This window comes from Chrysemys picta, chromosome 9 (genome assembly GCF_011386835.1).
Source record: "Chrysemys picta bellii isolate R12L10 chromosome 9, ASM1138683v2, whole genome shotgun sequence".
NCBI classification, from domain to species: domain Eukaryota; kingdom Metazoa; phylum Chordata; order Testudines; family Emydidae; genus Chrysemys; species Chrysemys picta.
In genome coordinates this window covers 83,065,837-83,089,367 of record NC_088799.1, presented here as the reverse complement: position 1 = coordinate 83,089,367, position 23,531 = coordinate 83,065,837, and the positions used below count along the sequence as shown (strand labels likewise).

At 44.5% G+C, this 23,531-nt stretch overlaps 1 protein-coding gene across 13 annotated transcripts in view; it reads right to left on the bottom strand.

The window, feature by feature from the left end:
- ARHGEF9 (Cdc42 guanine nucleotide exchange factor 9) overlaps window positions 1–23,531 on the bottom strand; it is a 324,587-nt gene that overhangs the window by 96,111 nt on the left and 204,945 nt on the right. The window contains exon 1 of one of the 13 annotated variants that reach the window (XM_065557250.1): window positions 17,100–17,172. The exons of 11 other annotated variants lie outside the window; for them this stretch is intronic. The gene's annotated coding sequence lies outside the window, so the exon portion shown is untranslated. Of the gene's footprint in view, window positions 1–9,456; window positions 9,556–17,099; window positions 17,173–23,531 lie in introns of those variants that run through there. One more of the 13 variants, XM_065557248.1, reaches the window with a different exon arrangement.

Genomic DNA, 23,531 nt, shown 5'->3' with positions numbered 1-23,531 from the left:
TGATGACCAACCCATGGGTCTAGCCTCTTTACAGCACCCTTATTACAGGACATGCTTTGGAGAAGCTTTTCAGATAGGTACAGCCGGTCAAATGGTCAAATCATTTATTTGACAAATTTCTTTATATTTTCCTTAATTACTCAATGAATGTTTTTAAACATTATTTGCACAACTGGAATGCTGGGCTGATAATTCAACCAACCTATTTTCAAATAATATATTGGATAAATTGTGCAATGTGTTTCAAACAATTTGCCCAGCTCTGGAGAGGGAATAGGTTCTACTACAGGACTTCCTTAATACAACCGTTGGCATTTTTCTAACACAACAGAAGATCCCCAAGGCCCTCACAAACACGAATCAGTTAAGTCGCCAATAATCCCTATGATAAATCAAGAAGGAGAATTAGCTTTCTTTATAGATGGGGAAACCAAGGCACAGAGAAGTTTAAGTGACGTGACCAATGTCACACAACAAGTTAGTGCTAGAGCTCGGAATGGAATCTAGATCTCCTAACTACCAACTCCATGTTTTAACCACATCCCATTTTTATGTACGTTTGTTGTTTCCATTGCATTTTTCATAATTGTGGATAGTCTCTCTTCAGGACACACTACCCAGGCAGTGTTGTGTATTTTAATTCATAGTTGTATTGTGTATTAACTCCTTAAGAGAAGTAAAACCTACCAGTTTTTAATGTGGCTAATTACCATATTGAATACTAGTTTTCAAGATGATCCAGGAACAGAGCTATTGTACAAAGGGCTTAATCCTCTTCACCACCATCACCCCGCCTCCCTCTACCTCTCCACATATGCTATTCCTGGGCACAGACTCCACACACAAAAATATTCCTTAGACCAAAATTCAGAGTGATTTTCTTTTAGATTTGTTATTGTGCTGGCAGGATAGAGTAACCTGAGCCTGACCCACACAATTCAAATCCTAAGAACTGCGCCATGGTCAGCGATGGTAGGTGACAGAGACTCTCTGTTGGCCAGGTAAGGAAGGCCGTTTGCTGGACATTTCCCTTCCTTTATCACTGTGAGCATGTGAAAGATTCTTTCACTAGATGTCAGAGCCCAAATGACTCTGAAAGGCATTTGTTGATACACGAGGAGTAAAGAAAGCCTAAATTCCTTCACTTTCACTCTTCAGTGACACAGGATTGAAAAAAGGCCCCAGGTTGCTTTACCAGGGCTTCCTTCCTGCCCTCATTCTGAGACATGAGCAAAGGAACGGAGATTCCGTTTGACGAAATCCAGTGAGGGTGGCTGTGCCTTCTAGAACACAAATAAGGTGTGATCTAAAACAAAAAGGAGTGAGGCAGGTTGGCAGGATTCAGGCTCCAGCCATCACATATGTTGCACCCACTGAAAAAAATGCCACAACCTAGAAGCAAAAGTCTAATTCTTTCTCTAGTTCATTTTGTGAGACATTGGGCTGTACCTGTAAGGCAGCCTGACTAGTACAAGGCAGGGTTATAGAGATGGGGCTTGACATCTGCAGCAGCAACAACAGACAATGAACGAGAGAATCCTATAAAATCTAGGGAAATTCAGGTCAAGAGCCAAACACACCAGAAAGCTCCAATCTCTATAGTGAGCTGAATCAAAACCTGATTTGGACATGCCTAACCCATGAGGCATTTCAAACCCAGATACTAACTTTCTGGCTCATCCCCATCTCTACATGGACACCTTAGGTCTTCAATTCAGCCATCTCTCATGACAGTGGAGATGGCCTACTAGTTAGGGTTACCATACGTCCGGATTTTCCCGGACATGTCCGGCTTTTTGGGCCTCAAATCCCCGTCCGGGAGGAAATCCCAAAAAGCCGGACATGTCCGGGAAAATAGGGAGGGAGGGACCGGCGGTGCTCGGCTGGGGGCCGGAGCCGGCAGTGTGGGGCTGGGGCCGGCGGTGCGGGGCCGGAGCCAGTGGTGCGGGGCCAAAGCCTGCGGTGCGGGGCCGGGGCCCGGGCCCGGCGGTGCTCGGCTGGGGGCGGCGGTGCACTCGGCCGGGGCTGGAGCCGGCGGTGTTCGGCCTGGGGGTCGGGCTGGGACCAGCGGTGCGGGGCCGGGTGCTTGGCCGGGGCCAGAGTCGGCTGTGCAGGACCCGGGGCCAGCCAGGGGTGCTCGGCCAGGGGTGCTGGGCCGGGGCCGGGCCGGGGGTGCTCGGCCGGGGGTGGCGGTGCGCTCGGCCGGGGCCGGAGCCGGCGGTGCGGGGCCCGAGCCAGCGGTGTTCGGCCCAGGGGCGGTGGTGCGTTCGGCCGGGGGCCGGAGCCGGCGGTGCGGGGCCCGGAGCCGGCGGTATTCGGCCTGGGGCCGGCGGTGTTCGGCCTGGGGGTCGGGCTGGGACCGGCGGTGCAGGGCTGGGGTGCTCGGCCGGGGCCAGAGCCGGCGGTGCGGGGCCCGGGGCCGGCTGTGTTCGGCTGGGGGCCGGGCTGGGGCTGGCCAGGGGTGCTGGGCCGGGGCCGGGCCAGGCCGGGGTCGGGGGCCGGCAGTACAGGGCCCGAGCCAAGCAGGGCAGGAGACGCCGGGGCCAGAGCCGCGCCTCCTCGAGCCCCCCCTCCCCTCCCCAGCTTGCCTGCTGCTTCAGGCTTCCCGCGAATCAAATGTTTGCGGGAAGCAGGGGAGGGGGAGGGGCAGGGGGTGAAGCGTCCAGGGGAGGGGGCGGAGTTGGGCCAGGGGTGGGGCAGGGGCGGAGTTGGGGCGGGGGAGTGTCCTCTTTTTGGACACTTAAAATATGGTAACCCTACTACTAGTCAGTATAAAAGCACCAACCCAGATATTATAATGATGGCTGTGATATAAATAGCTGGATAAATATAGACAAAGAGATAGCACCTTGGCCAAAAATGCAAACCAAATCCATCAAAACCGTTCTGAAGTTCAAAAACTTAAATGAGCTTTCTCTCTTTCTAATCCAACATGCATCTCACATCCTGGCTTCAACATACTTTAAACCACATGATCAAGGCTGTTCTCAGGTGGCACGTCAAACCAAGCCAATGGTAGGAAGTACCAGAAGTCTCACGAGAAAGCTTGATCTCACCAGATTTTCAGCCCAAGAAGGGTTGGATGAGTTTGCAATGGCAGCTGAACTTTGAGATGCTTTTTGAAACCTATCTTTCCAACAGGAGATGGAGCTTGAATAAAACCTTGGACCTGAACAGGGGAAGTGGAATCTGAACTCGTATGTCATGGCACAAGCCCAATTCTTCCTCCAGCTTCTTAAAGTTCATTCATCACTACACAAACAATATCAGTGTGCAACAGAGACAAACTATGGAGGCTGGTACTTTTCCAGCTAGGAAAACACAGTAGATGATAATTTGCTTTTGTTTCTGAGGCATAATGAATTCTGTATGCACTTGTAGACCAAAGTCTTAGGTCCCATTAAACCAGTTTTACTTGTCAGCTACTTGTGTTGAACTGAAGAGCCCAAAAGCACAGAAGCCACTTGGTGTAAATGACGTCTTCCCCTGAGTGATCTCTCTGTGCAATAACAGCAGAAGGCAAAGGCCTTGAGCAGAATTCATTTCTTACTAGTATCCATTTCTTATTAGAAGCTTTGGGTTTAATTTTTACTGTTTAATTTTTCCTATGCTTCAGGGCATAAATCAACCACTAGCTGCCTGGGGTTAGGAAACAACTTCCCCTGTGACCAGGTTATAGGTTCTCCGATACCACAGAGGGACTCAGATATCATGGTAATGGGCATGGTATAAGAATCTGACTAGAACAGAATGATTGTCCATTTCAGGGCTCATTCCACCTTCCTATCAAGCAACTGGTACTGGCTACTGCCAGAAACGGAATTTTGGATTAGATAAACCACTGGTTTGATCCAGTTCCTATGTGACATTTTCAGAAAGGAAAGGAAAGGAAAGGAAAGGAAAGGAAAGGAAAGGAAAGGAAAGCTCCCCTACTAAAATCCACAACTGATCTGTTTCTGGAAAACATACTAATAATACTTGGTGTCTCCACAGTATCATTATAATAATATTCTGCAGCTTGTATAGTACCTTCCATTGCAGGATCCCAAAGCACTGTCTAAACACATAGTAATTCAGAATGGCAGTACCCCTCTGTGATAAGTGAGAGCTGTTATACCCATTTCACTGATGGGGAACTGACTCATCATAAAGAAGTTAACAATTTCCCCAAGGACACACAAAGACAGTGGCTGAGCTGCGAACAGAAGCCAAGAACCCTGACTCCCAACTCCAGATGAAACTGTCTCACGTTACGGGTCAACACTGGGGCCTTGTGTACTGAGGACTTACTGTCAGGCAAGGCAGTGCTTTACTTTTACATAGACTAAGAAACAGAAAAACCCTCTCAGATCCCATCTGGACCATCTCCCAGTGATCAGTTCAGGACTGTTTCCTATAGGACATTTTCTAGCATTTTGTCCAATCTGTCCCAAGCAAGTAATGGGGCTTTCCCCCTCTTCACTGGGGGATCTTATGCCCAGTCTTACTGATCCCATCCTGAGGCTGCTTTTCCTGATATTCAGCCTACTTTGCGAGGCATTACTTTTTATCCCGTTCCCCTAGATTGAGAGAAGTTGTGAGTAAACCTGCGAACAAGTGACCAAACTGGTGAATGGGAGAACAAGTGAGCGAGCTAGGGAGTGAATGAGCAGGTAAGGAAGTGTAAGTGCAAAGAGCCACCTGTGGTCCAGCTCCTATTGCTTTAGGCCACCATCTAATTCTCACAGAGGTCAATGGGAGCCCAGTGACTTTAGACTGAGGGTCTCTGATGCATGGATCACACACAATGAACACAAAAGTAGATGGGGCACTCTGCTAGGTGGTTAAACCCCCTGCAGTCCCTGGGCACCTGCTGATAGAAATGATGGGTTGCATAGGTGAATGAGTGTAATGTTAACCAGTCCAAACAATGCTTTTTCACTGGGGTTGCCCACAACTCCCACTGACTTAACAGGCGCTCAGTGCCATGCAGCATTAGGCCCACTGTGCATCAGTTATTATTATTTGTATTGCAGTAGAACCTAGAACTCTTCAATCACGATCACATCCCCACAGTGCTAGAGTTGTACCAACACATAGTGTGAGACAGTTCCTGCCCCAGGGAACTTTCAGTCTAAATAGACAAGACAGATAAGGGTGCAAGGGGAAGCAGAGGAAGAGAGGGGTGGAGGGGCAAGCTCATTTTACAGCAGATTGGTGGCTGAGCCAGGAGTAGAACCCACATCTCTTGAGTGCCCTATCAACTGGACCACACTGCCTCTCACTGCTCTTCCTCCCTGATCCATTCTGATCTAATCTTCAGGTCACAACAGACCTTTCAAAAATAGGCATTTCATTAGGTTAAGGAGGCTGTCAAAAAACAATAAACCAAAAAAAAAAGTATTAAAAGTGATAGCAAAAAAACTATTCAAGGTGCTAACAGTTAGACTGATCTCCCAACAATATCAGCATGTGCCAGCTAAGAGCGTGTGGATATGGCATGGCAAGGCTGTTATAAGTTGTAGGCTTGTTGTGGTACAGAATTGGAAAACCATGGCTGAACTCACCCAGCTAGGATTATAATGACTAGCACTATAATGCCCACTCGGCAAGCAAACCCACTTTCTTTTTATTAGCGCTCTCTGAAGACCACCACCAAAGGGGAGAGATTGTCATCAAAGCCAAGGGAAAACACCCCAAGAAAAATAAAAGGAACTCAAATGTGATGGGTGGCTCTGGGCTCTGCCTGTTCCCTCTGTCCAGGGCTTGGTGTCACTGCTCTTGGATAAAATAACTGCCCCCACCAAGATAAACATAGAAATACAGGTAAGCAAAGAAGAACTGAAAAGAAACATTAGTCACACCATACTAAGAGCGAGATGTATTATATGATGGAGTCTTCTCCCAGCGCCATCACTTGACCAATTTAAAACTGGACTAAAGAACATACTATAAGGAACAATCCTATATGGTCATAGGAAGGGGAGGTTTACGAAAGAGATGAGCTGCTAGGACCAGGGGTGGCTCTATGTATTTTGCCGCCCCAACCACGGCAGTCAGGCTGCCTTCGGCGGCATGCCTGTGGGAGGTCCGCTGGTCCTGCGTCTTCCACGTACCTGCCGCCGAATTGCCGCCGAAACCGCGGGACCGGCAGACCTCCCGCAGGCATGCCGCCGAAGGCAGCCTGACTGCCGCCCTCACGGGGACTGGCAGGCCGCCCCCCGTGGCTTGCCGCCCCAGGCACGAGCTTGGTACCTTAGTGCCTGGCTAGGACTTCCTATGATGATACAGATTCCATACATCTTGTCCAGCCTAAGCCTAACAGGTTGGATCTATACCTATAGCTATTTGAATCTATATCTAACTATTGTACATGTACCCAGCACCTGTTGATTGAAATTGAGGCAGGATCAGGCACCTAGGTTTTTTGAATGTATCCAACTACAGTATTCTCTGGGGCACTAGGTTTCCAAGCTTTTCCAGACGGACTAGAGTTTAAAACTTCTGGCCAAGAGCTGGCTGCATCTCTACAAAGGGACCTTGCTCCAACTCTGCTTTGTAGATGTAGTGACTGGGAGAAGGACATGGGAAATGTGTGAACCTCACACAGAGTTTTCCTTTTTTCTGTGATTTACAGTTAAGGGCTCATGTCTGTTCCTTCCCAGCAACCGCCCTTCCCTGCTTATTTCCAACTGAACAACTTCATATAAAGCTATTTCCAAATCCCCAGTGGAGCAGCCAAGTGTGAAGCACACATTTTAGTTGGTAAGATCAGCCACTGCTGCAAAGCACTGTTGAGCATTTGCTGCCACAATTGAATTGGCACTAAAATTGGTCTCCTCGTTGGCAGTCTCAAAAGAGAAGCCAAGGATTGACTGCACCTTGGAGACCAAAACACATATTCCAAAGCAGTGTTCAGGTTGGTCTCTCCAGAGCAGGGTGGGGACACACTGATGGGGAAGCATGCCCAATTGTTAGGGCTTCAGGCCCCAGAGCTTTCAATCCAGAACCTTTCACCAGCACTAAATGCACTTACAAAAAAGAATTAAACTAAATACTCTGGGAAATTACAAAAAAATAAATAAAAGAAATTCACCAAAGTGTGCTGCCATCTTAAAGCCATCACACCCTTATTCAAGAGAAAGTATAGCACGAAGGGGCAGTTGTTCACCCTCACCCTTATGGAAAAGCCCTATAAAATTTAACAGGGATTGAACAAATAAGGCTCTCTAGAATTTATTCCAAACACCTACAGAATTTCTGAGAGAATGATCTCCTGTCTCGAGGTAAGTTGAACAATTCTATAGAAGGGATATAATTCTTCATTAGGCCTTTTACCTGTGTACCAGTGCAGTTATACAGATATAGTTATAGCGGTATAACCTCCAGGTGGACACTTACTCTGGTATAAGAGTGGCTTTTTTTGTTTTAGGTTAAATCCCCAGTGACATAAGCTAAACCACACCAAAAAAAAGTTCATTTTTATACCAGAATGAGAGTGCCCACTCAGCGGGGTACACCAGTATAGCCTTACTGGTTTAAATTCACACCTTTGGTTATACCAAAAAAATATTTCTTGTGTAGACAAGGCCAAACATTCTATAGGATGGTGCAAAGGTGCTCTGGAATGGCTATAATTTTCTATTACATTCTATAGAGCTTTTCTATAAGGGCTGAAAGTCAGAAATTCTTTTAAAAAAACATACAGACTGCTGGCATTCAGGAAGGAGAAATCATTACTCAAAGTAAACCCAACACACTCAGAAACAAAAGCGATCCTGTTAGAAACTCCCAGCCAAATGAGGATACCATAGTTTGATTCATATGCTCCTATGAGAATGATATCCCCCACTCCCTTGTTGGATAGCCCTCCGGCATTTTAATTGCATTGTTCCCTCACGTGTAGTAACATTTACAACACAGATTGATGAGACAGTTAATCATGAGACCGTTTGTTGCAATAACAATGCCGTCATCTCAAAGGCTTCCCAAGGAGAGCATTTATAACTCTGCAGCGGTATAGTCATACATCTCCATCACCAAAACCATCTATACAGCACAATCACCAGACTGATTAGACGGGAGGCTCACCTGAGTTCTACATACCACTGAAACCACAGCCAGCGTGTTTCAGTCTGACATTTTTCTGGTCTTAATGATGAGGATATATTAGGAGCATATAAGAAAATGTTGCCCAAACCAATCACTATGTAATTTAGCTCTTGTATAATTTCCCCATAATCCCTTTATTTATTTATTTATTTTTAAACCTCTCAGCAGAAATTATAGAAACTGGATACAGCTAAATCATTCATGACTCCAATGGGAGGGCATTTCCACTTGATTTGCCTATTCTCCAAAGAGGTGCAATCACACAAAGGTTAAGCATGAGGCAGAAAAATTCCCTTTTTGCATTCAAGCCCTTTGATGAATTTGACTAATGGATAGATTTCAGCTGAAAGGGCCTGATTGGGATAACGGGGCCTCTGATATCCTCATGTTGCTTAGTTGCTAGTGCATTTGGCTGGAGGCTTTATATAGCGGGGAGTCAGTATAGACTTGAGGGTTAATTTAGAGCGAGTAACTTTCTTCTTTGTTGACTTGGTTTTCTTGAAGATATAGCCTGACACCAGAGAAATTAACTGCTTTCATACTTTTTACATTAGTAGACTCAGGGGCCCAGTACTGCTTACTCTCATCTTGATGAATCCATGTAGCTCTCATTAATACTAAGGGCAGCAACACAGAGATATATACACACTTGGAGAGGAGAAACTGCATTAAAAGTCAAAGCAGTAATAAAGAAAAAAGGGCTGGCATTGAGACTGAGTTACCCCCATATAACATTGCCAATTTGGGTTTTAACTGGCTCTGGAGTATTGACAAATTCTCTAGTTCAATGTGTTGCCATAATTGCTTTTCAGTCCCTTTTATGCACCGGGTACATTAAGATTCCTCTCCTTGGTGACATAGCTACTTGCACATAAAGTAATTACAAGTAGTCGGTGGAGGGGGTAAGTCAGCATGGAAATTGGTCCAGTATTAGTAAAATGATACAAAATAAATGTTTAAATGTTAATAAAATGTCAATCCAGTCTTTGCAAGCTCCCTCGCCCACTGCAGTAATGAAATGCTGTTATAGATAACATCAGAGGCATCAGGTATTGACCACCACAGGATACTGGACCAGATGCATAAATGGGTTGATCAGGAATGACAAACCTTCATTCATGTAATGTTTCACCCCAAGGGCCGTCCTTCTCCACTAGGGACCTGGCTGGCTGAACATGTCTCATAATTATAAAAAGAAACTGATTTGAGCAACGGAGCAGTTTCTGCGGCAAGGGAAGAGTCCATCGTAATTGCTCTGAGGATGGCGGGATTAGTACTTGACTTACTGGTTATTTATTTCACCTATTACCATGAACTGGGATCATCATACAAAAATTAAAAAGGCAAATGATGTAAACTACTCACAATGGGTTGGATTATTCAACACAGCCACTCACAATGGTAAGGCACCAGCAGGTAGAGAATACATTTCTTCCTGATCCAAAACCCCTAGACCTCTACTACTGGAGCTAAACAAGAATCTTCATTAGTCATCAGCAGTAGTACGTATGACACACAGCTAAGCAGTTTTGATTCCATCCTGTAGAGAGTACTGGGTAGGGTTACCATATCTCATAAATAAAAAAAGAGGACCCTCCATGGGCCCTGGCCCCGCCCATTTCCCCACCCATAGCCCCGCCCCTTCTCCGCCCCCTCCTCCCTCCCACTCCCAGCCAGGGGGAAAGGGCTGCCCCAGCGCTACCGGCTTCAGGGTTTGCCGGGCAGCCCCCAGCCAGCGCTTCCCCAGCGCAGCTGGAGCCCAGGAGGGGAAGCGCCCAGCCAGGGTCGCAGGGTCTGGAGGCTGCCCGGCAAACCGTGAAGCCGGTAGCGCTCGGACTTTGGGCAGCCCCTATGCCTCCGGACCCTGCGCCCCCAGCCGGCCACTTCCCCTCCCGGGCTCCGGCGGTGCAGGGTCCGGAGGCACGGGGGCTGCCCGAAGCCGGTAGCGCTCGGGCAGCCCGGCTCTTAAACAGAGCCGAAGAGGAGCAGAGCCTCCAGCCGCGGTGGCTCTGCTTCTCCCCGACTCTTCGGCTCTGTTTAAGAGCCGGGCTGCCCGAGCGCTACCGGCTTCGGGCAGCCCCCGTGCCTCCGGACCCTGCGCCGCCGGAGCCCGGGAGGGGAAGTGCCCGGCTGGGGGCGCAGGGTCCGGAGGCACGGGGCTGCCCGAAGCCGGTAGTGCTCGGGCAGCCCGGCTCTTAAACAGAGTCGAAGAGTCAGGGACGAGCAGAGCCGCCATTTTCCCGGACATGTTCGGCTTTTTGGCAATTCCCCCCGGACAGGGGTTTGAGTGCCGAAAAGCCGGACATGTCCGGGAAAATGAGGACGTATGGTAACCCTAGTACTGGGAGACACACACACTAGCCAGTACAGCAGTCACATAAATCAACAGTTGTTGTCACCAAATAAACTGCAGCAACTCAATTATCCGGAATACAATTTTATAAAATAAAATAAAAGGAACCAAACAAATGAAACCAGAAGAAAATAAACTCCCTGTCCTATCAAAGCTGCCAATCTTGGCAGGCTCTGGAAGATCACAAAGGGCAGTGAATTCCAAAGGCAGAGCCTCAGCTGGAAAAGCCCGGCCACCGTTCCTGAATGGTTCAGTCCCAGGAACTGACAGCAAGAGCCCCCCAGAGGAAATTAATTGCTATAGTGTTTTTCAGACAGAGCTTTATAATGAAGCAAAGAGGCACAGATTATATTAAAGATATATTAAAGAACAGTTTAGGTATGGACTTAATACTACACAATTCCTTCCGTACTATGAGGCAGTCCTGCTATGGCCAGCACTCTGACAGTGCAATGAGGATAAAATAAAAACTGTTTAACAATATTGATATTTTTAGTGCGGTGGTAGGGCCGGGAGTTCATGAGCAGTGACTGTAATTAGCACCAATCACAGCTCTGGAGAGATAAAAGTTCAGATGAATGAATTACACTGAGACGCCTTATCCACTGCTCTGATCTCTTGATTTCACAGGATAAGTCACTCTGTAGTTTACCTCTAAAAGTCAGGTGGTAGCTCATTTGCAGATTGAGCATGAGGACGACAGCACCGTTTCATGATTGCTTTGCAGACCCTGAGCCTACTTAGGAGGTGGGTGCCTATAATTTAATTAGATGTAACCCTGTAGGGACTGAGAGGCTTAGGTAAGGATATATTCGTCCACAAGCCACCCCGGGCTTTTGATGACTTTGCAGTCAACTTAATAGACCCTAGCCTGCTCAATGGAAAGCTGAGCTTGCCACGCTATCCCTTTCCAGGCTCAGCAACACCCAGTGAAAATTTCATCACTGCCTCCCCAGCAGCAAAAAAGCAGGACAAATACCCAGTAGAAAAGCGACTAGAGACAGGATCAAGCCACCAAATACCAATCCTTGCAACTAATATTCAGGGGTGTTTGGATCTGCGCCCATCGCTCAATGTTATGGCACCCCAAAGCCTATGGAAGACTTAGCACAACATAAACTACGCCTATAACACACTGTAGAGAAAACACATGGGCAACATGCCTCAGAGAGTCACCACCTGGAGCACACAACACAATGAATAAAACAACCCATCACTCACGTAGCTGACAGAATTCAAATCTTCATGACTAGATGTTGCGTTTACATAGCCCCTTTCATCCGTTTCAGCTCCCAAAGGAGCAAAGAGGCAGGACTTTCTTAGACGTAATTACATAAAGGAGATTCTTCACTGAGGCTGCTGGAACTGACTCTGTCATTCTCTCTGACTCTCTAGCTTCCAAACTGACTACACACAGTCTGTGCTGCCTAGCATCATCACCTAGAGCACCTCCTATGTCCTGGCCTGGATTAAGCAGTCACAGAATAGACTGCTAACGACACTACATCATCCAGAAGGCTCCAAAAGCACCTTCCGTACTATGAGGCAGTCCTGCTATGGCCAGCACTCTGACAGTGCAATGTAATTCATGCCCATTTTAAAGCTCCTTTAAAGTGCAAGAGTTATAAACTATCCTGACTGTAATGACCTGGGTAGAGAGGAGCTAGAGTTTTGGTGCTGGAAATCCCCAATACCACTGATCATACGAATGCTGGGCCTTACAGCTACGAATGAGCTGGATCCTGTTCCAATTGACGAACCCACCAAAGCTCCCATTGACTTCAAAGATGCAAGTACAGTCCCTAGAAATGGAATGAAATTCACACTCCAAAGAAAGCTCAAACTCTACCAAGCTCCCACGGAACCTTATCACGCTCCTTGCAGCTGCTCCTTGGGCACCTTGGCTCAACAATGCTCACGATTTTCAAGCCAAGTTTCACCTCAACACAAGGACAGCAAACGAAGTGAAGCCCTGTTTCACTTTTACAGTTCGAGAACCTAATTGAACAGGCCAGATGCTCAGCTGGCAAAAATCAGCAGAGCTTCATTGATTTCAGTGGAGACGTGCCAAGTGATGCTAGTTGAGATTCTGACCCGACATTCTGCATTCCACCTGATTCTTTCTGCATTTTCACAGTTTTCCCTACTGAATGAATGGGCAACCTGGCCCCTACGACACTGTCTTGTCAGTAAGGTCATGAATGACGATAGTTAAACGCATTTAACTCTCTCACAGATTGCAATCAATGCACATAAGTCTGTTGCATGGAATGGCTAGATCAGTAATGGCATATGTAGCCTTTCACTTCTAAGCTGATCTTTCCAATCCAGACTGGGTTACTAATGACTGAAAGTAACAGTCTGATGGCTGTTCAGTGACCTATGGAAAAGGGATTGCTTTGTCTCAGTCTGGTTCCTAGAGGAAACATGCTCACCTCACACAAAGAAACCCACCATCACACTTGGCTCTAATTGGCCCCCATGTTTGCTGTCTCGGTAGAGAGGCCAATGATTAATAGCCATGAAGACAGAAGCTCACCCACAGCCCAGAGGTGTCCCCTCCCAGGTTAGCAATTCAGCATGTTTGCAGTGGGAGAGTGCAAGGAAGGCTTACATCACCAGTGCCCATCCTTTACCAGTCTTACGGATAAAAAGCAGACTTTAGCTTCCTGAGTGTCCATCCAACCCCTTTTGCCAACACTAAATTCACTCAAACACCCAAATATTAATGACTGTTTATACAACAAACAAAACTACTTAATTTGTGGCAGGAAAATCACAGCCGTATATGTACACAGATTAAGTGTTATACATTTCTGCACAAGGTTTTCAATAGGGTGCTGAGCTTGGGTAACAGCCACTCATCCCTAGGAAGAGTGGTGACAAAACCTGTAGTGACTGTGTGATAGTCACCATCCTGGCCAACACCAAGATTGAACCAGAGACCTCCAGAATTAAAACCCTGAGTGTCTACAGCTAAAAAGCCAGGCTAGCTCAGTGGGGCTGTAACAGACTCACATCCTCTGTGGATCGGATATAGATGGAGACGCATCACACACCCTGACCAGTGGGTTACAACTGTTCTATTCTATTCTGTTGAAGCCAGGCTAACCTCATACTGTGACCAGCTCTACTAGTTCTAAAGATTCTTTCTTAACCTAAATTCTGAGAAAGGACCTTGTATATTAACAGCAGCAAAATAAATTCTTGGCAGAGCTTAGGCATGATTTTTTTTATTGACGCTAATAAAGAAAAGCACCTATAAAGAAAAATATCTAATTGTGTCTGGAATAAGGAGGCCCATAGCATTGCAGCTGGAGAGTCCTACAGCAAAAGTAATTTCAGATGGAATTTCACTGAGCTTGACTCCTTATGCACCCTCTGTCCAATCGTCTTAACATTTGCAATGTTCAAGAGGTAAAGAAGCTCTGCTCACTAGTGTCAAGCTTTGCATTGTGAATGGCTGATTCTTGGGATTTGGCTCTTTCCTCTGTACAATTACATATCACATTTTCTACAAATGTGTCCGTTATTCGTAACAGTTCAGTGAACCACTTGACCAAATATCTTTGGGCTGATGGGCTGTTAGACAAGTGTTCACAGTGCATTTTCCAGGTTGTGCATGCAATTAAATATTTGGGACTGTTTGATTGATCAACTCAGTCACATGCAATGATTTCTGTTTTCTGATTGGATAACATAAAGCAAGGCTTTTCTGCCAACACTAATGTTGTTAGGTGTGTACAAATAGCCATATTTACACAAATAAAAGCTTCTGCTTAAACGTTCCTGTCAAGAAAACACCACTGCAAAAATATCTGAAAAACAGAAAAGGAGTATAACGGTCAGACTGAAGTTCCATTCAGATTTAACTTCCAGGTTTGCACATTGTTTTCCACTATTCACCCAGGTCTACTCCTCACCAAACATGAACTGCTTTTAATAATACACTCTGCTGGTGGATATTTCAACCATATGTTACATTTTAAAATAGCAATATTATTTTTGGCAGCAAATTTGATATTGAAACTACAGATACCACACCCTAACCAGAATGCCTCGTCCCCAAATTTGGGGATGTTTAGATTGGGCTCAGTTCCAAACTTTGCAATGTGAGGATAATCTCTAATTACAAGAGGATGGAATATGGGTAAAGGTTGCCAGGATTGTAAATAATTCACATTTGATTTTTTAACAATGTGGTCACAATGAGCAAGCAATTCAGCAATGCCTACAATAAACAATTATTTTCACATACATTTCTTGGGTTGTTTAAGGAGAGATGGTGTCTATTAACAGGTGAAATTCTAGATGAGTGGGCTAAGAAATTTCAGTTCTATTTATTTATGTTTTTATTTTAGTTCAACGCATGGTAAAACACAGAGTTGCTATCCAAAGACATCAGAAGAAATGGGCTATGTTGTCAGCACCAAGATATCCAGAGTAATGTCTTTATCCTCATCATTGTGTAAATTACACATGCTTCTCTCTCCATGTCAAATGGCACAATATATGCATAGATCTCTTTCCTCTCCCCTTCATCTATTCTATCTACAAAAGAAGCTGTTAAAAGGTAACTTTTGATATCCAGTACAACAAATTATCACTTATACCACATTGATAGTACTGAAGAAGATAGATAGATAGATAGATAGATAGATAGATAGATAGATAGATAGATAGATAGATAGATAGATAGATAGATAGATAGATAGATTCAAGGAAAAGAGGGAAATTGTTACATCTCAGATATCATTGTGTGGTATCTATTGGCAAATGCTAACTATTTAATAGCAATCATTCAAATTAATGGCTAACTAACTAGATGTTTATAGTTTGCCCATCACCATTGTATCTAGGCTCCATACCTGCAACTGAAAAGCACAAATTCCAACCAAAAGACCATTCATAGGCTCCCTGTCCATCAAAAAGAACCTCATGAAGACTAGGAATTTTATAGTCTAATTTATGCACAGATGATAACTGGCTCCAGGCAGGTTACTCAGGCAAACTTCCACTCACATTACTGGGTGTTAGCCTGCATGAGACATGCAAGACTGGGCAGGGCCCTTTGCCTCTGTAGCTAAGAGAACAGCTGTCCAGAGCAGCACTCTAAAAAGCAATGAACAAATGGATAAAAATACTGAAGGGAAATATAATGGAGTTAAGATAAAAGGCATTTCCCCACACATTTTAATATTTCACACCTGAATAGTTACAGCTTCAAACTCAGTTTCACCATTCTCACAACAAAATCATCTCTGGAATAACTAGTGCATTCAGGCTGAAATGGGTCCAAGTACAGTGAAAGGGAGTTTGCGAGCATCATTTGTTTTCATGGCAAAATTAAGTTTTCTCTGGTTATCAAGTTTAATTTGTGACTCATTAAGTAACAACGAGAGCTGAGTAAACAATTTGCAGTGAACAATTCATCTGACAATTTTAGCCACTTTTTCTTTTTGTGACTTATCCAAGAACACACTGATGTTTACATGTTTACAAACGGATTGTTTGTCATTCATAATGATTCAACAAATATTTGAGTCTAACAGTCTATTGGTTGCTCATAAACTATTCACAACTATTGCTTAGGATATTAACTATCACAATTTGTTATTCATATAATATAACTGGTCACTTCAGTCACCTAGCTTTGTTTTTACCCTCTGACTGGATGACTACCCGACCCACAAAGGCTTTTCAAGATGGCTGGATTGAATACTCATGTGAAAAGATATTTACATAAGAACACAAAAATGGCGATACTGGGTTAGACCAATAGTCCACCTATCCCTATATTCTGTCTTCTGACTGTGGCCAGTGCCAGATGCTTCAGAGGGAATGAACAGAACAGGGCAATTATGGAGTGGTCCATCTCCTGGCAGCCAGTCCCAACTTCTCGCAGTCAGAGGTTTAGGGACACCCAGAGCATGGGGTTGAGTTCCTGACCATCGTGGCTATGAGCCATTGATGGACCTATCTATCTTCTATGAATTTATCTATTTTTTTCACCCTGCTATACTTCTGACCATCACAACATCCTCTGGCAATGAGTTCCACAGATTGACCGTATGTTGTGTGAAGAAGTACTTCCTTATATTTGTTTTAAACCCGCTGCTTATTAATTTCATTGGGTGAGCCTGTGGTCTTGTGTTATGTGAAGGGGTATAAAACATTTCCATTCACTTTCTCCACACTATTTATAATTTTATAGGCCTCTATCATATCCCCGCTTAGTCATCACTTTTCTAAGCTGAAAAGTCCCAATCTTTTTAATCTGTCCTTGTATGGAAGCTGGTCCATTCCCCTAATCATTTTTGTTGCACTTCTCTATACTTTTTCCAATTCTATTTGCAGGACTATTTGCAGTACTACCTAATCTAGATGAATCTAGATGAAGAGTCACAAATGAATTCTTGTTTTGTACTATTCGCCCAACTCTAGGAATGACACTTCTTTTGTCCATTGTGCACAGTAAGTTTTTTGCTTGGGCAAAACAGAGGTCATGCAGCCCATCTAAAGACATTTGCCCATTCCCCATGTCCTACAACCCCGCCCCTTGCCTCTCCCATCCCCCTCCACACACACCTGGTCAAGGTTACTAACCAGCCAAAAGAAGAAATGTATCTGTCAGGTTAAGGGGATGAATAATTACCTAGTGCATCATTGCTGCGACAAGCACCCCAGGACACGAGCTGGAGTCAGAACATGTCCTCTTCAATTAATCATTAATCTGAAATGATGGGTTATGACAATGAAGTCAAATGAAAACTTTAAAGGTGACTCGCACTGTTACTTTTAAAAAGCTCAGATAAATAAAACCTCAGCTCACTGGGAGGGGAAAGGCGGCCCAGAGGAATCCCACAGAGCTAGAAGAAGGATGGGATCCACCGCAGTATCAGTGGCAGCTCCACAGTCCTTCTATGGCTGCCTATCACCCCTTGGCTGGAATAGGAGCTGCAATTCCCACAGACCCATATGCGGAGGGGTTGAGCCACTGGCCATGTCTCCATCCTTTCCTTGGCCTGCCCCATCCCTGCTGGCCTATGTCAAACTAGAATGGAGACCAACTCCTTTGTTCGAAGGTAGTGTGCAGTCCCCTGTAAAGCTGCTTCCCAGCTGGTCCTCTGCATGTAGGTCCCACTTGGCGGGGAACTTTCTGAGCCCCTTGCACTTCTGGGATAATCATTACAAATAAATCAACTTTTAAACAAGTCAGTTTCTCCTTTCCTCACTTGCTGAGATCCAGGGTTCTGAGATTCCCCCATCACAGTTAGCACCCAAGGCAGCAGGAAGAATGGAGCTAGCTCCCGGCTCTGCTTTAGGGGTTTGGGATGTTACTCAGGGGAGCCTGAGGAATACACCCATTCCTGGATTCATGTCTTGATAACAGGTAAACAGCCTCACAGTGCAAACCTTTCAAAGAAAGCTAACCCTGAGAGATATGGTTTCGCACTCTCTTTTGCTGGATCTCTATCCTCCCTGATTATTTTTGGAGCATGGGCAGCCTGATTTGCATTATAGGGCCCAATCCTTACTCATGCGAGTAGTGACCCTAAAGTCAATGAGAACATTTGCAGGACTTAATAATTAGCATTACTAAATAAATATTTTATAATATTACTAATAAATGTGATTTATTATAATTTGCATCAAATAAACCATGGTTCTTCCTTCTAAGAATTTATAATCCAAGGGTCTGATGCAGTAGCCGGGCACTTCAGCGAGGGCTTCGCAGAGTAAGAACAGTGTAAAAAATGAATCAGAACCGTTGGCGTTTGCTCCTACAAGCAGTTATATACAAAGAGGGCTTGAACTGTGAAAGTTAAACCTGGATTGGATCCAAACTTCCCCAGAGTCTGAAGTTGTCTGGGGTTTTGATTCAACTCATTGCAGTTGGGAGTGGATCTGAACTCTCCCAGGAGAATTCTGATCCAGGGTCTGGTCAGGCCTATCTTTAGTTATATTACATGTTAGTATTAAAATGTTGATAACCTACCAATAAATATTGATAACTAGTATAGAATTCGTATTTTCAGAAAAATGTATGTCTAATTCAGCACCCATTAAGGGATCAAGGTCACTACCTCTTGAGATGGGAATTTGTAAAAAATGTGGGATATAGTGACACTGTAGAACATTCCAGTAATGAAGAGATCATAAGCTTTTCACACATATCCTTTTAGCCAAATAGATGGAATCTGCTTTAGTGGATTTCAGACTCTGAATATAAATTGTACGGTGAGTAATACATCCCCCCATCATATCAAAGATCAGGTAAGAATGGCAAAATGATAACACTGATAGATTGCCATGGTTGCACATGGGAAACAAGTGATGCACAAGGGACTCCATCGTAGCATGGTTCCTACACACCTTTCAGTGGCACAGCTGTGCCGCTACATCAGTGCCGCTGTAAGGTCCGCAGTGCAGCTGCTCTTTGCCGGGAGGAGACAGCTCTCCCACCAAGAAAATAAAACCACCCCCAATAGGGGGCAGTAGGTATGTTGGTGAGAGAGCATCTCCCGCTGACATAGCGCTGTCCACACCGGCACATTTTATTGGTAAAACTTTTGTTGGTCAGGGGTGTGTTTTTTTCATGACCTTGACCGACAAATGTTTTACCAACGAAAGTGCAGGGCAGAGATAGCCTTAGATAATGCTACTTTATAGTAAATCTTTGGCCAAAGACACTGAAGTGAACTGAAACCTTAGCAAGAGATACTGAGGCTTTACTGAGGCTGCTGGACACAGAGAGCCCCTGTGGTTCTGCCTTTCTCTTCAGCACTGATTAACACATCCTATGCCAACTACTGTCACCACACAAGATCTCCCTAGCTCCTGACTCAGACCACACAGTCATGGAATGTACTTCTGACTACGTCCCGCAATGGAACTGCGCAGAGTGCAATGACCACAGCTGAATGTGCCCTACTTACCTCACTTTCCTCACGGTGGTTTTATTTCTAGCTAATGCATCCTTTCACTAGTACCACTCGCAACTGAGGTTGAAAAACAGACTTGGCAAGCCACATCCCCACTATCCAGGCTAATATCGTTTTGTAATTTGAAGAAATTAATATCAATTTGCTGCAAACATCTGAGATATTCACTTTGGGAAAATGGCTGCTAAGTATATCCAGTAAGTACCCTTTAAAGACATTGCATAAGGAATTTTACTAGAGGCCTAAATATGTACTCCCAAATAGAAGTAAGTGGCTCCTAAGGAGCTGTTATAGTCCAGTGAGTCAGGCTGCATTTAAACAACCACTATGAAAATGGAAAATGATCTCCGGTGGGTTAATTTATTTTGTTTTATGGCCCATTTCTGCAAAGAGAAATGCACAAGATATAAAAGTGGTCTCCCTTTCTTTTCATAGGTCCCTGTTCATCTTACATGGCATCCGTTTTTCATGAAGTTATAACATCTTTGATCTAATTCTCCCAAAAAGATTTTCAAGTGACTTTATGGGTGGGGCCATTGCCTTCTGTTAGGACTGCACTGATGGAGTAACAGAAACTCTGTCAGACCTGTGACTTCAGGATAGGAACCTGTGTCTTTCTCATACTTCTCTTTTAATATTGTTGGTCACTTTCACTTTGGCACTATTGTTCCTAATTATGCCTAATTGAGATTTAAGTTACTACACCTCTACCCCGATATAACGCTGTCCTCGGGAGCCAAAAAATCTTACCGCGTTATAGGTGAAACCGCGTTATATTGAACTTGCTTTGATCCACCAGAGCGCACAGCTCCCCCCTCCCCCCGGAGTGCTGCTTTACCGTGTTATATCTGAAGTCGTGTTATATCGGGTCGTGTTACATCGGGATAGAGGTGTAGCTAATTCTGATTTATCTGTTCTCTATTTTCATCCGAATAGTTAAAAGAGATATTTGGTATCACATAGATCATGAGAAAACCACAGCATTCATTAATTCATTATGTCCTGTGTCTAATCTGAGGAAGCTCTCAGTTTAACAAGGACAGAAAAAACAATCCTTTCATAAGGTTTATACTTATTCAAATACGGATAGGCATAGGCAATCAAATATGACAACAGCCAGTTACTGTCCAATGCAGGGTGAGTGTCACTATTACTGCCAAAGAGTTAAATACAGGGAAGAAAGCCCTCCCCCCAATTATCTCCACAATGGATCATACCAGAGCTGTGAATCTGAACTTCCCTGAATTCTGGAGGGTGTTTGAATCAGGGTGTAGGGTTGGCCAGACAGAAACTTAGATGGGAAATTCAGATCCAGCGCTGAGGTTCCCCAAAGTTCAGGGATGTGTGGTTCTAAGGCTTCATTGGGCTCATTATGGAGACGGAAGCCCCATCTTGTTAGCTCTTTGCTTGGGGCCTTTGTCTTCATACCTGAATGTAAAGCAACTAGGATTGCTGTGATCACTATGCAATCAACGATTAATGAGAGGGGCCAGCTACAAAGTTTGAATCCAAAGTATAGGAGTGTTCAAATACGGGCAGTTGGTTGATGCCCATCTCTCAGGTAGTCAGAAATCTCAAGAGAATGCTCACTCACTTGAGATCTGCAACCCAGTTGCTTCCCCTCAAATGTAGAACTAATAAGGTTGCCTACCGCCTTTCAGGGGACTGTGTCATTTTGGCAGCAATACGATGCAACAAAAGATAACTCCCACCTCTAAGGCAGCAGCGCTATTAGATGATCTTGAGTGCAGGTTCAGGTCACTGTCACATGGACTGAGAACAGGTTTAAGGCCCCAAAGCACAGGGCAAATATGCACAACAACATGTCAGAAGTGGGAAGTTGTCTAGCAAAGCAGTGAAGGGGCTGGTGCTAGTGCTCTCTTGGTTAACATCTTCATTAGTACTGAGCTGGAAGAGGTGGGAAGCAGCACGGTAAGAACATTTGCAGACGATATGAACAGGAAGGACCACAAACACTGCTGAGGACAGAGAAATAACACACCAAGGACCTAGAGGCATTAGAAACTCCAAGCAAAAGCCTGTTTAAAAAAATGAGATTGAATTTAAATGCAAATGAATACATCCCAAGGTAAATAATCCAACATGCAAATTCAATGGGGGAGCAACGATGGTGAAGGAGGCTCAGGGGACAATAGTGGGCAGAAAATTAGACATGAGTTTGAAATATAATTTGGCAGGGGAAAAAAAGGGGGAGGGAATCGGTGAGATTTTAGGGTTGCACATGAAGAAGTACACACTGTGGCACTGGCAGAGGGAGGTAATAGTTCCTCCCTACATCAGTGGTTCTCAACCAGGGGTACATGCCCCCCTTGGGGTTGGCAGTGATCTTCCAGGGGGTCCATAACTCATCTAGGTATTTGCCTAGTTTTACAACAGGCTACATAAAAAGCACTAGTGAAGTCAGTACAAACTAAAACTTCCTACAGACAGTGACTTGTTTATACTGCTCTATATACTATGCACTGAAATGCAAGTACAATATTTCTTTTCAAATGCATTTATTTTATAAAACTATATGGTAACAATGAGAAAGTGAGCAGTTTATCAGTAATAGTGTGCTGTGATATTTTTGTATTTTTAGGTCTGATGTTGTAAGCAAGTAGTTTTTTAAGTGAGGTGAAACTTGGGGGTACACAAGACAACTCAGACTCCTGAAAGGGGTACAGTAGTCTGGGAAGGTTGAGAGCCACTGCCCTACATGACTTGGGTGAGACCAAACCTGCATTCAGTCCTGAGCCTCTCATTTCAGAAAGATATTGACAACATGGAAAGAGTTTAGAGAAGAGCAACAAACAATAATCAGGGGAGCTGGACGGATTTATTTCTAAGGAACGAGTAAAAGCGCTAAAGTTTGGTTAAACCACAATTATGTGGGAGGTGATGATAGTCTATAAACAGGAACAGGGAGGAGGAATTATTTCAGGTGGTACCAGTGGGCATAGCTAGGAGGCACAAGATGTCACTCTAAGACGGCACCTGAAGTTGACGGGCAAAGCTCCACTAGTGATGGTGCATATTGGCACTAATCACATTGCATCTCGCAGGGGGCAGACGACTTCAGGGAACTTGGAAGGGTGCTGAAGGAGAAGAATGTTCAACTAATTTTTTGGGACACTCTTCTTGACCTGTGAGTGAAGCAAGACAGAAGGCAGAAGATTATGGAAGTGGACCACTGGCTAGGTAAGTGCTGTAAGACAGAGGAGTTTGGTTCCCCTTTTATGGGGAAATGGAGCTGTGCAGTTCAGATGGCCTCCATCTCAGCAGAAGGGAAACCAATCCTCTTGGGGATGGTCTGGCTACAGTAGTCAGGAGGGCATTAAACAATAAAAGGGGAGGGTGAAACGAGGGAACAAATGAACACTCATTTAGCACAAAATCAAGATATTGAGAACAAAATTAATCAAGAAACCAAAGGACACGAAGAGAAGAAAAATTTTAATTGCCTGTACACCAATGCCAGGAGACCAGGTAAAAAACAAGAGGAACTGAAATTGCTCATTTAGGAGCATAAATTTGATGTGTTAGTATTACTGAAACCTGGTGGGTGATTTGCATGATTGGAATGCTAAAATTAATGGGTATGACCTATTTAGGAAGGATCGGTTAGGCAAAAGAGGAGGGGGACTGGTATTCTATATCAAAAATGGCATTGTCTGTTTCCACGTCACTGATAACTTGGAAGAAAATTATCTTGAATGTTTATGGATCAATGTCCTAACAGATAACACACAAGATGGAGGACTAGCTGGTGTCTGCTACAGACACAGGATGACTGGCTCCTTAAGCCCCTGTCTATTACATGTAGAGGAAAAAAGCTGAGTTTTCATGGGGGACTTCAATCTGAGTGACATATACTGGAAGTCTCATGCTGCCAGTACTAAAACATCCTCAACATTTCTAAATACTATAGAAGACAATTCTCTAACTCAAAAAGTGTTGCATCCAACATGGGGGAATCCTTTATTAGACCTTGTCTTGACAGATGAAGAGGAACTGATCACAGAACTAAATACAAGTAATCATGACTTGATCACATTTGTTATGTGCAAACAGAATGAATTCCAAACGAGTAATATATATACTTGGTGTTTTAAAAGGGCCAATTTCACAAAGTTGAAAAC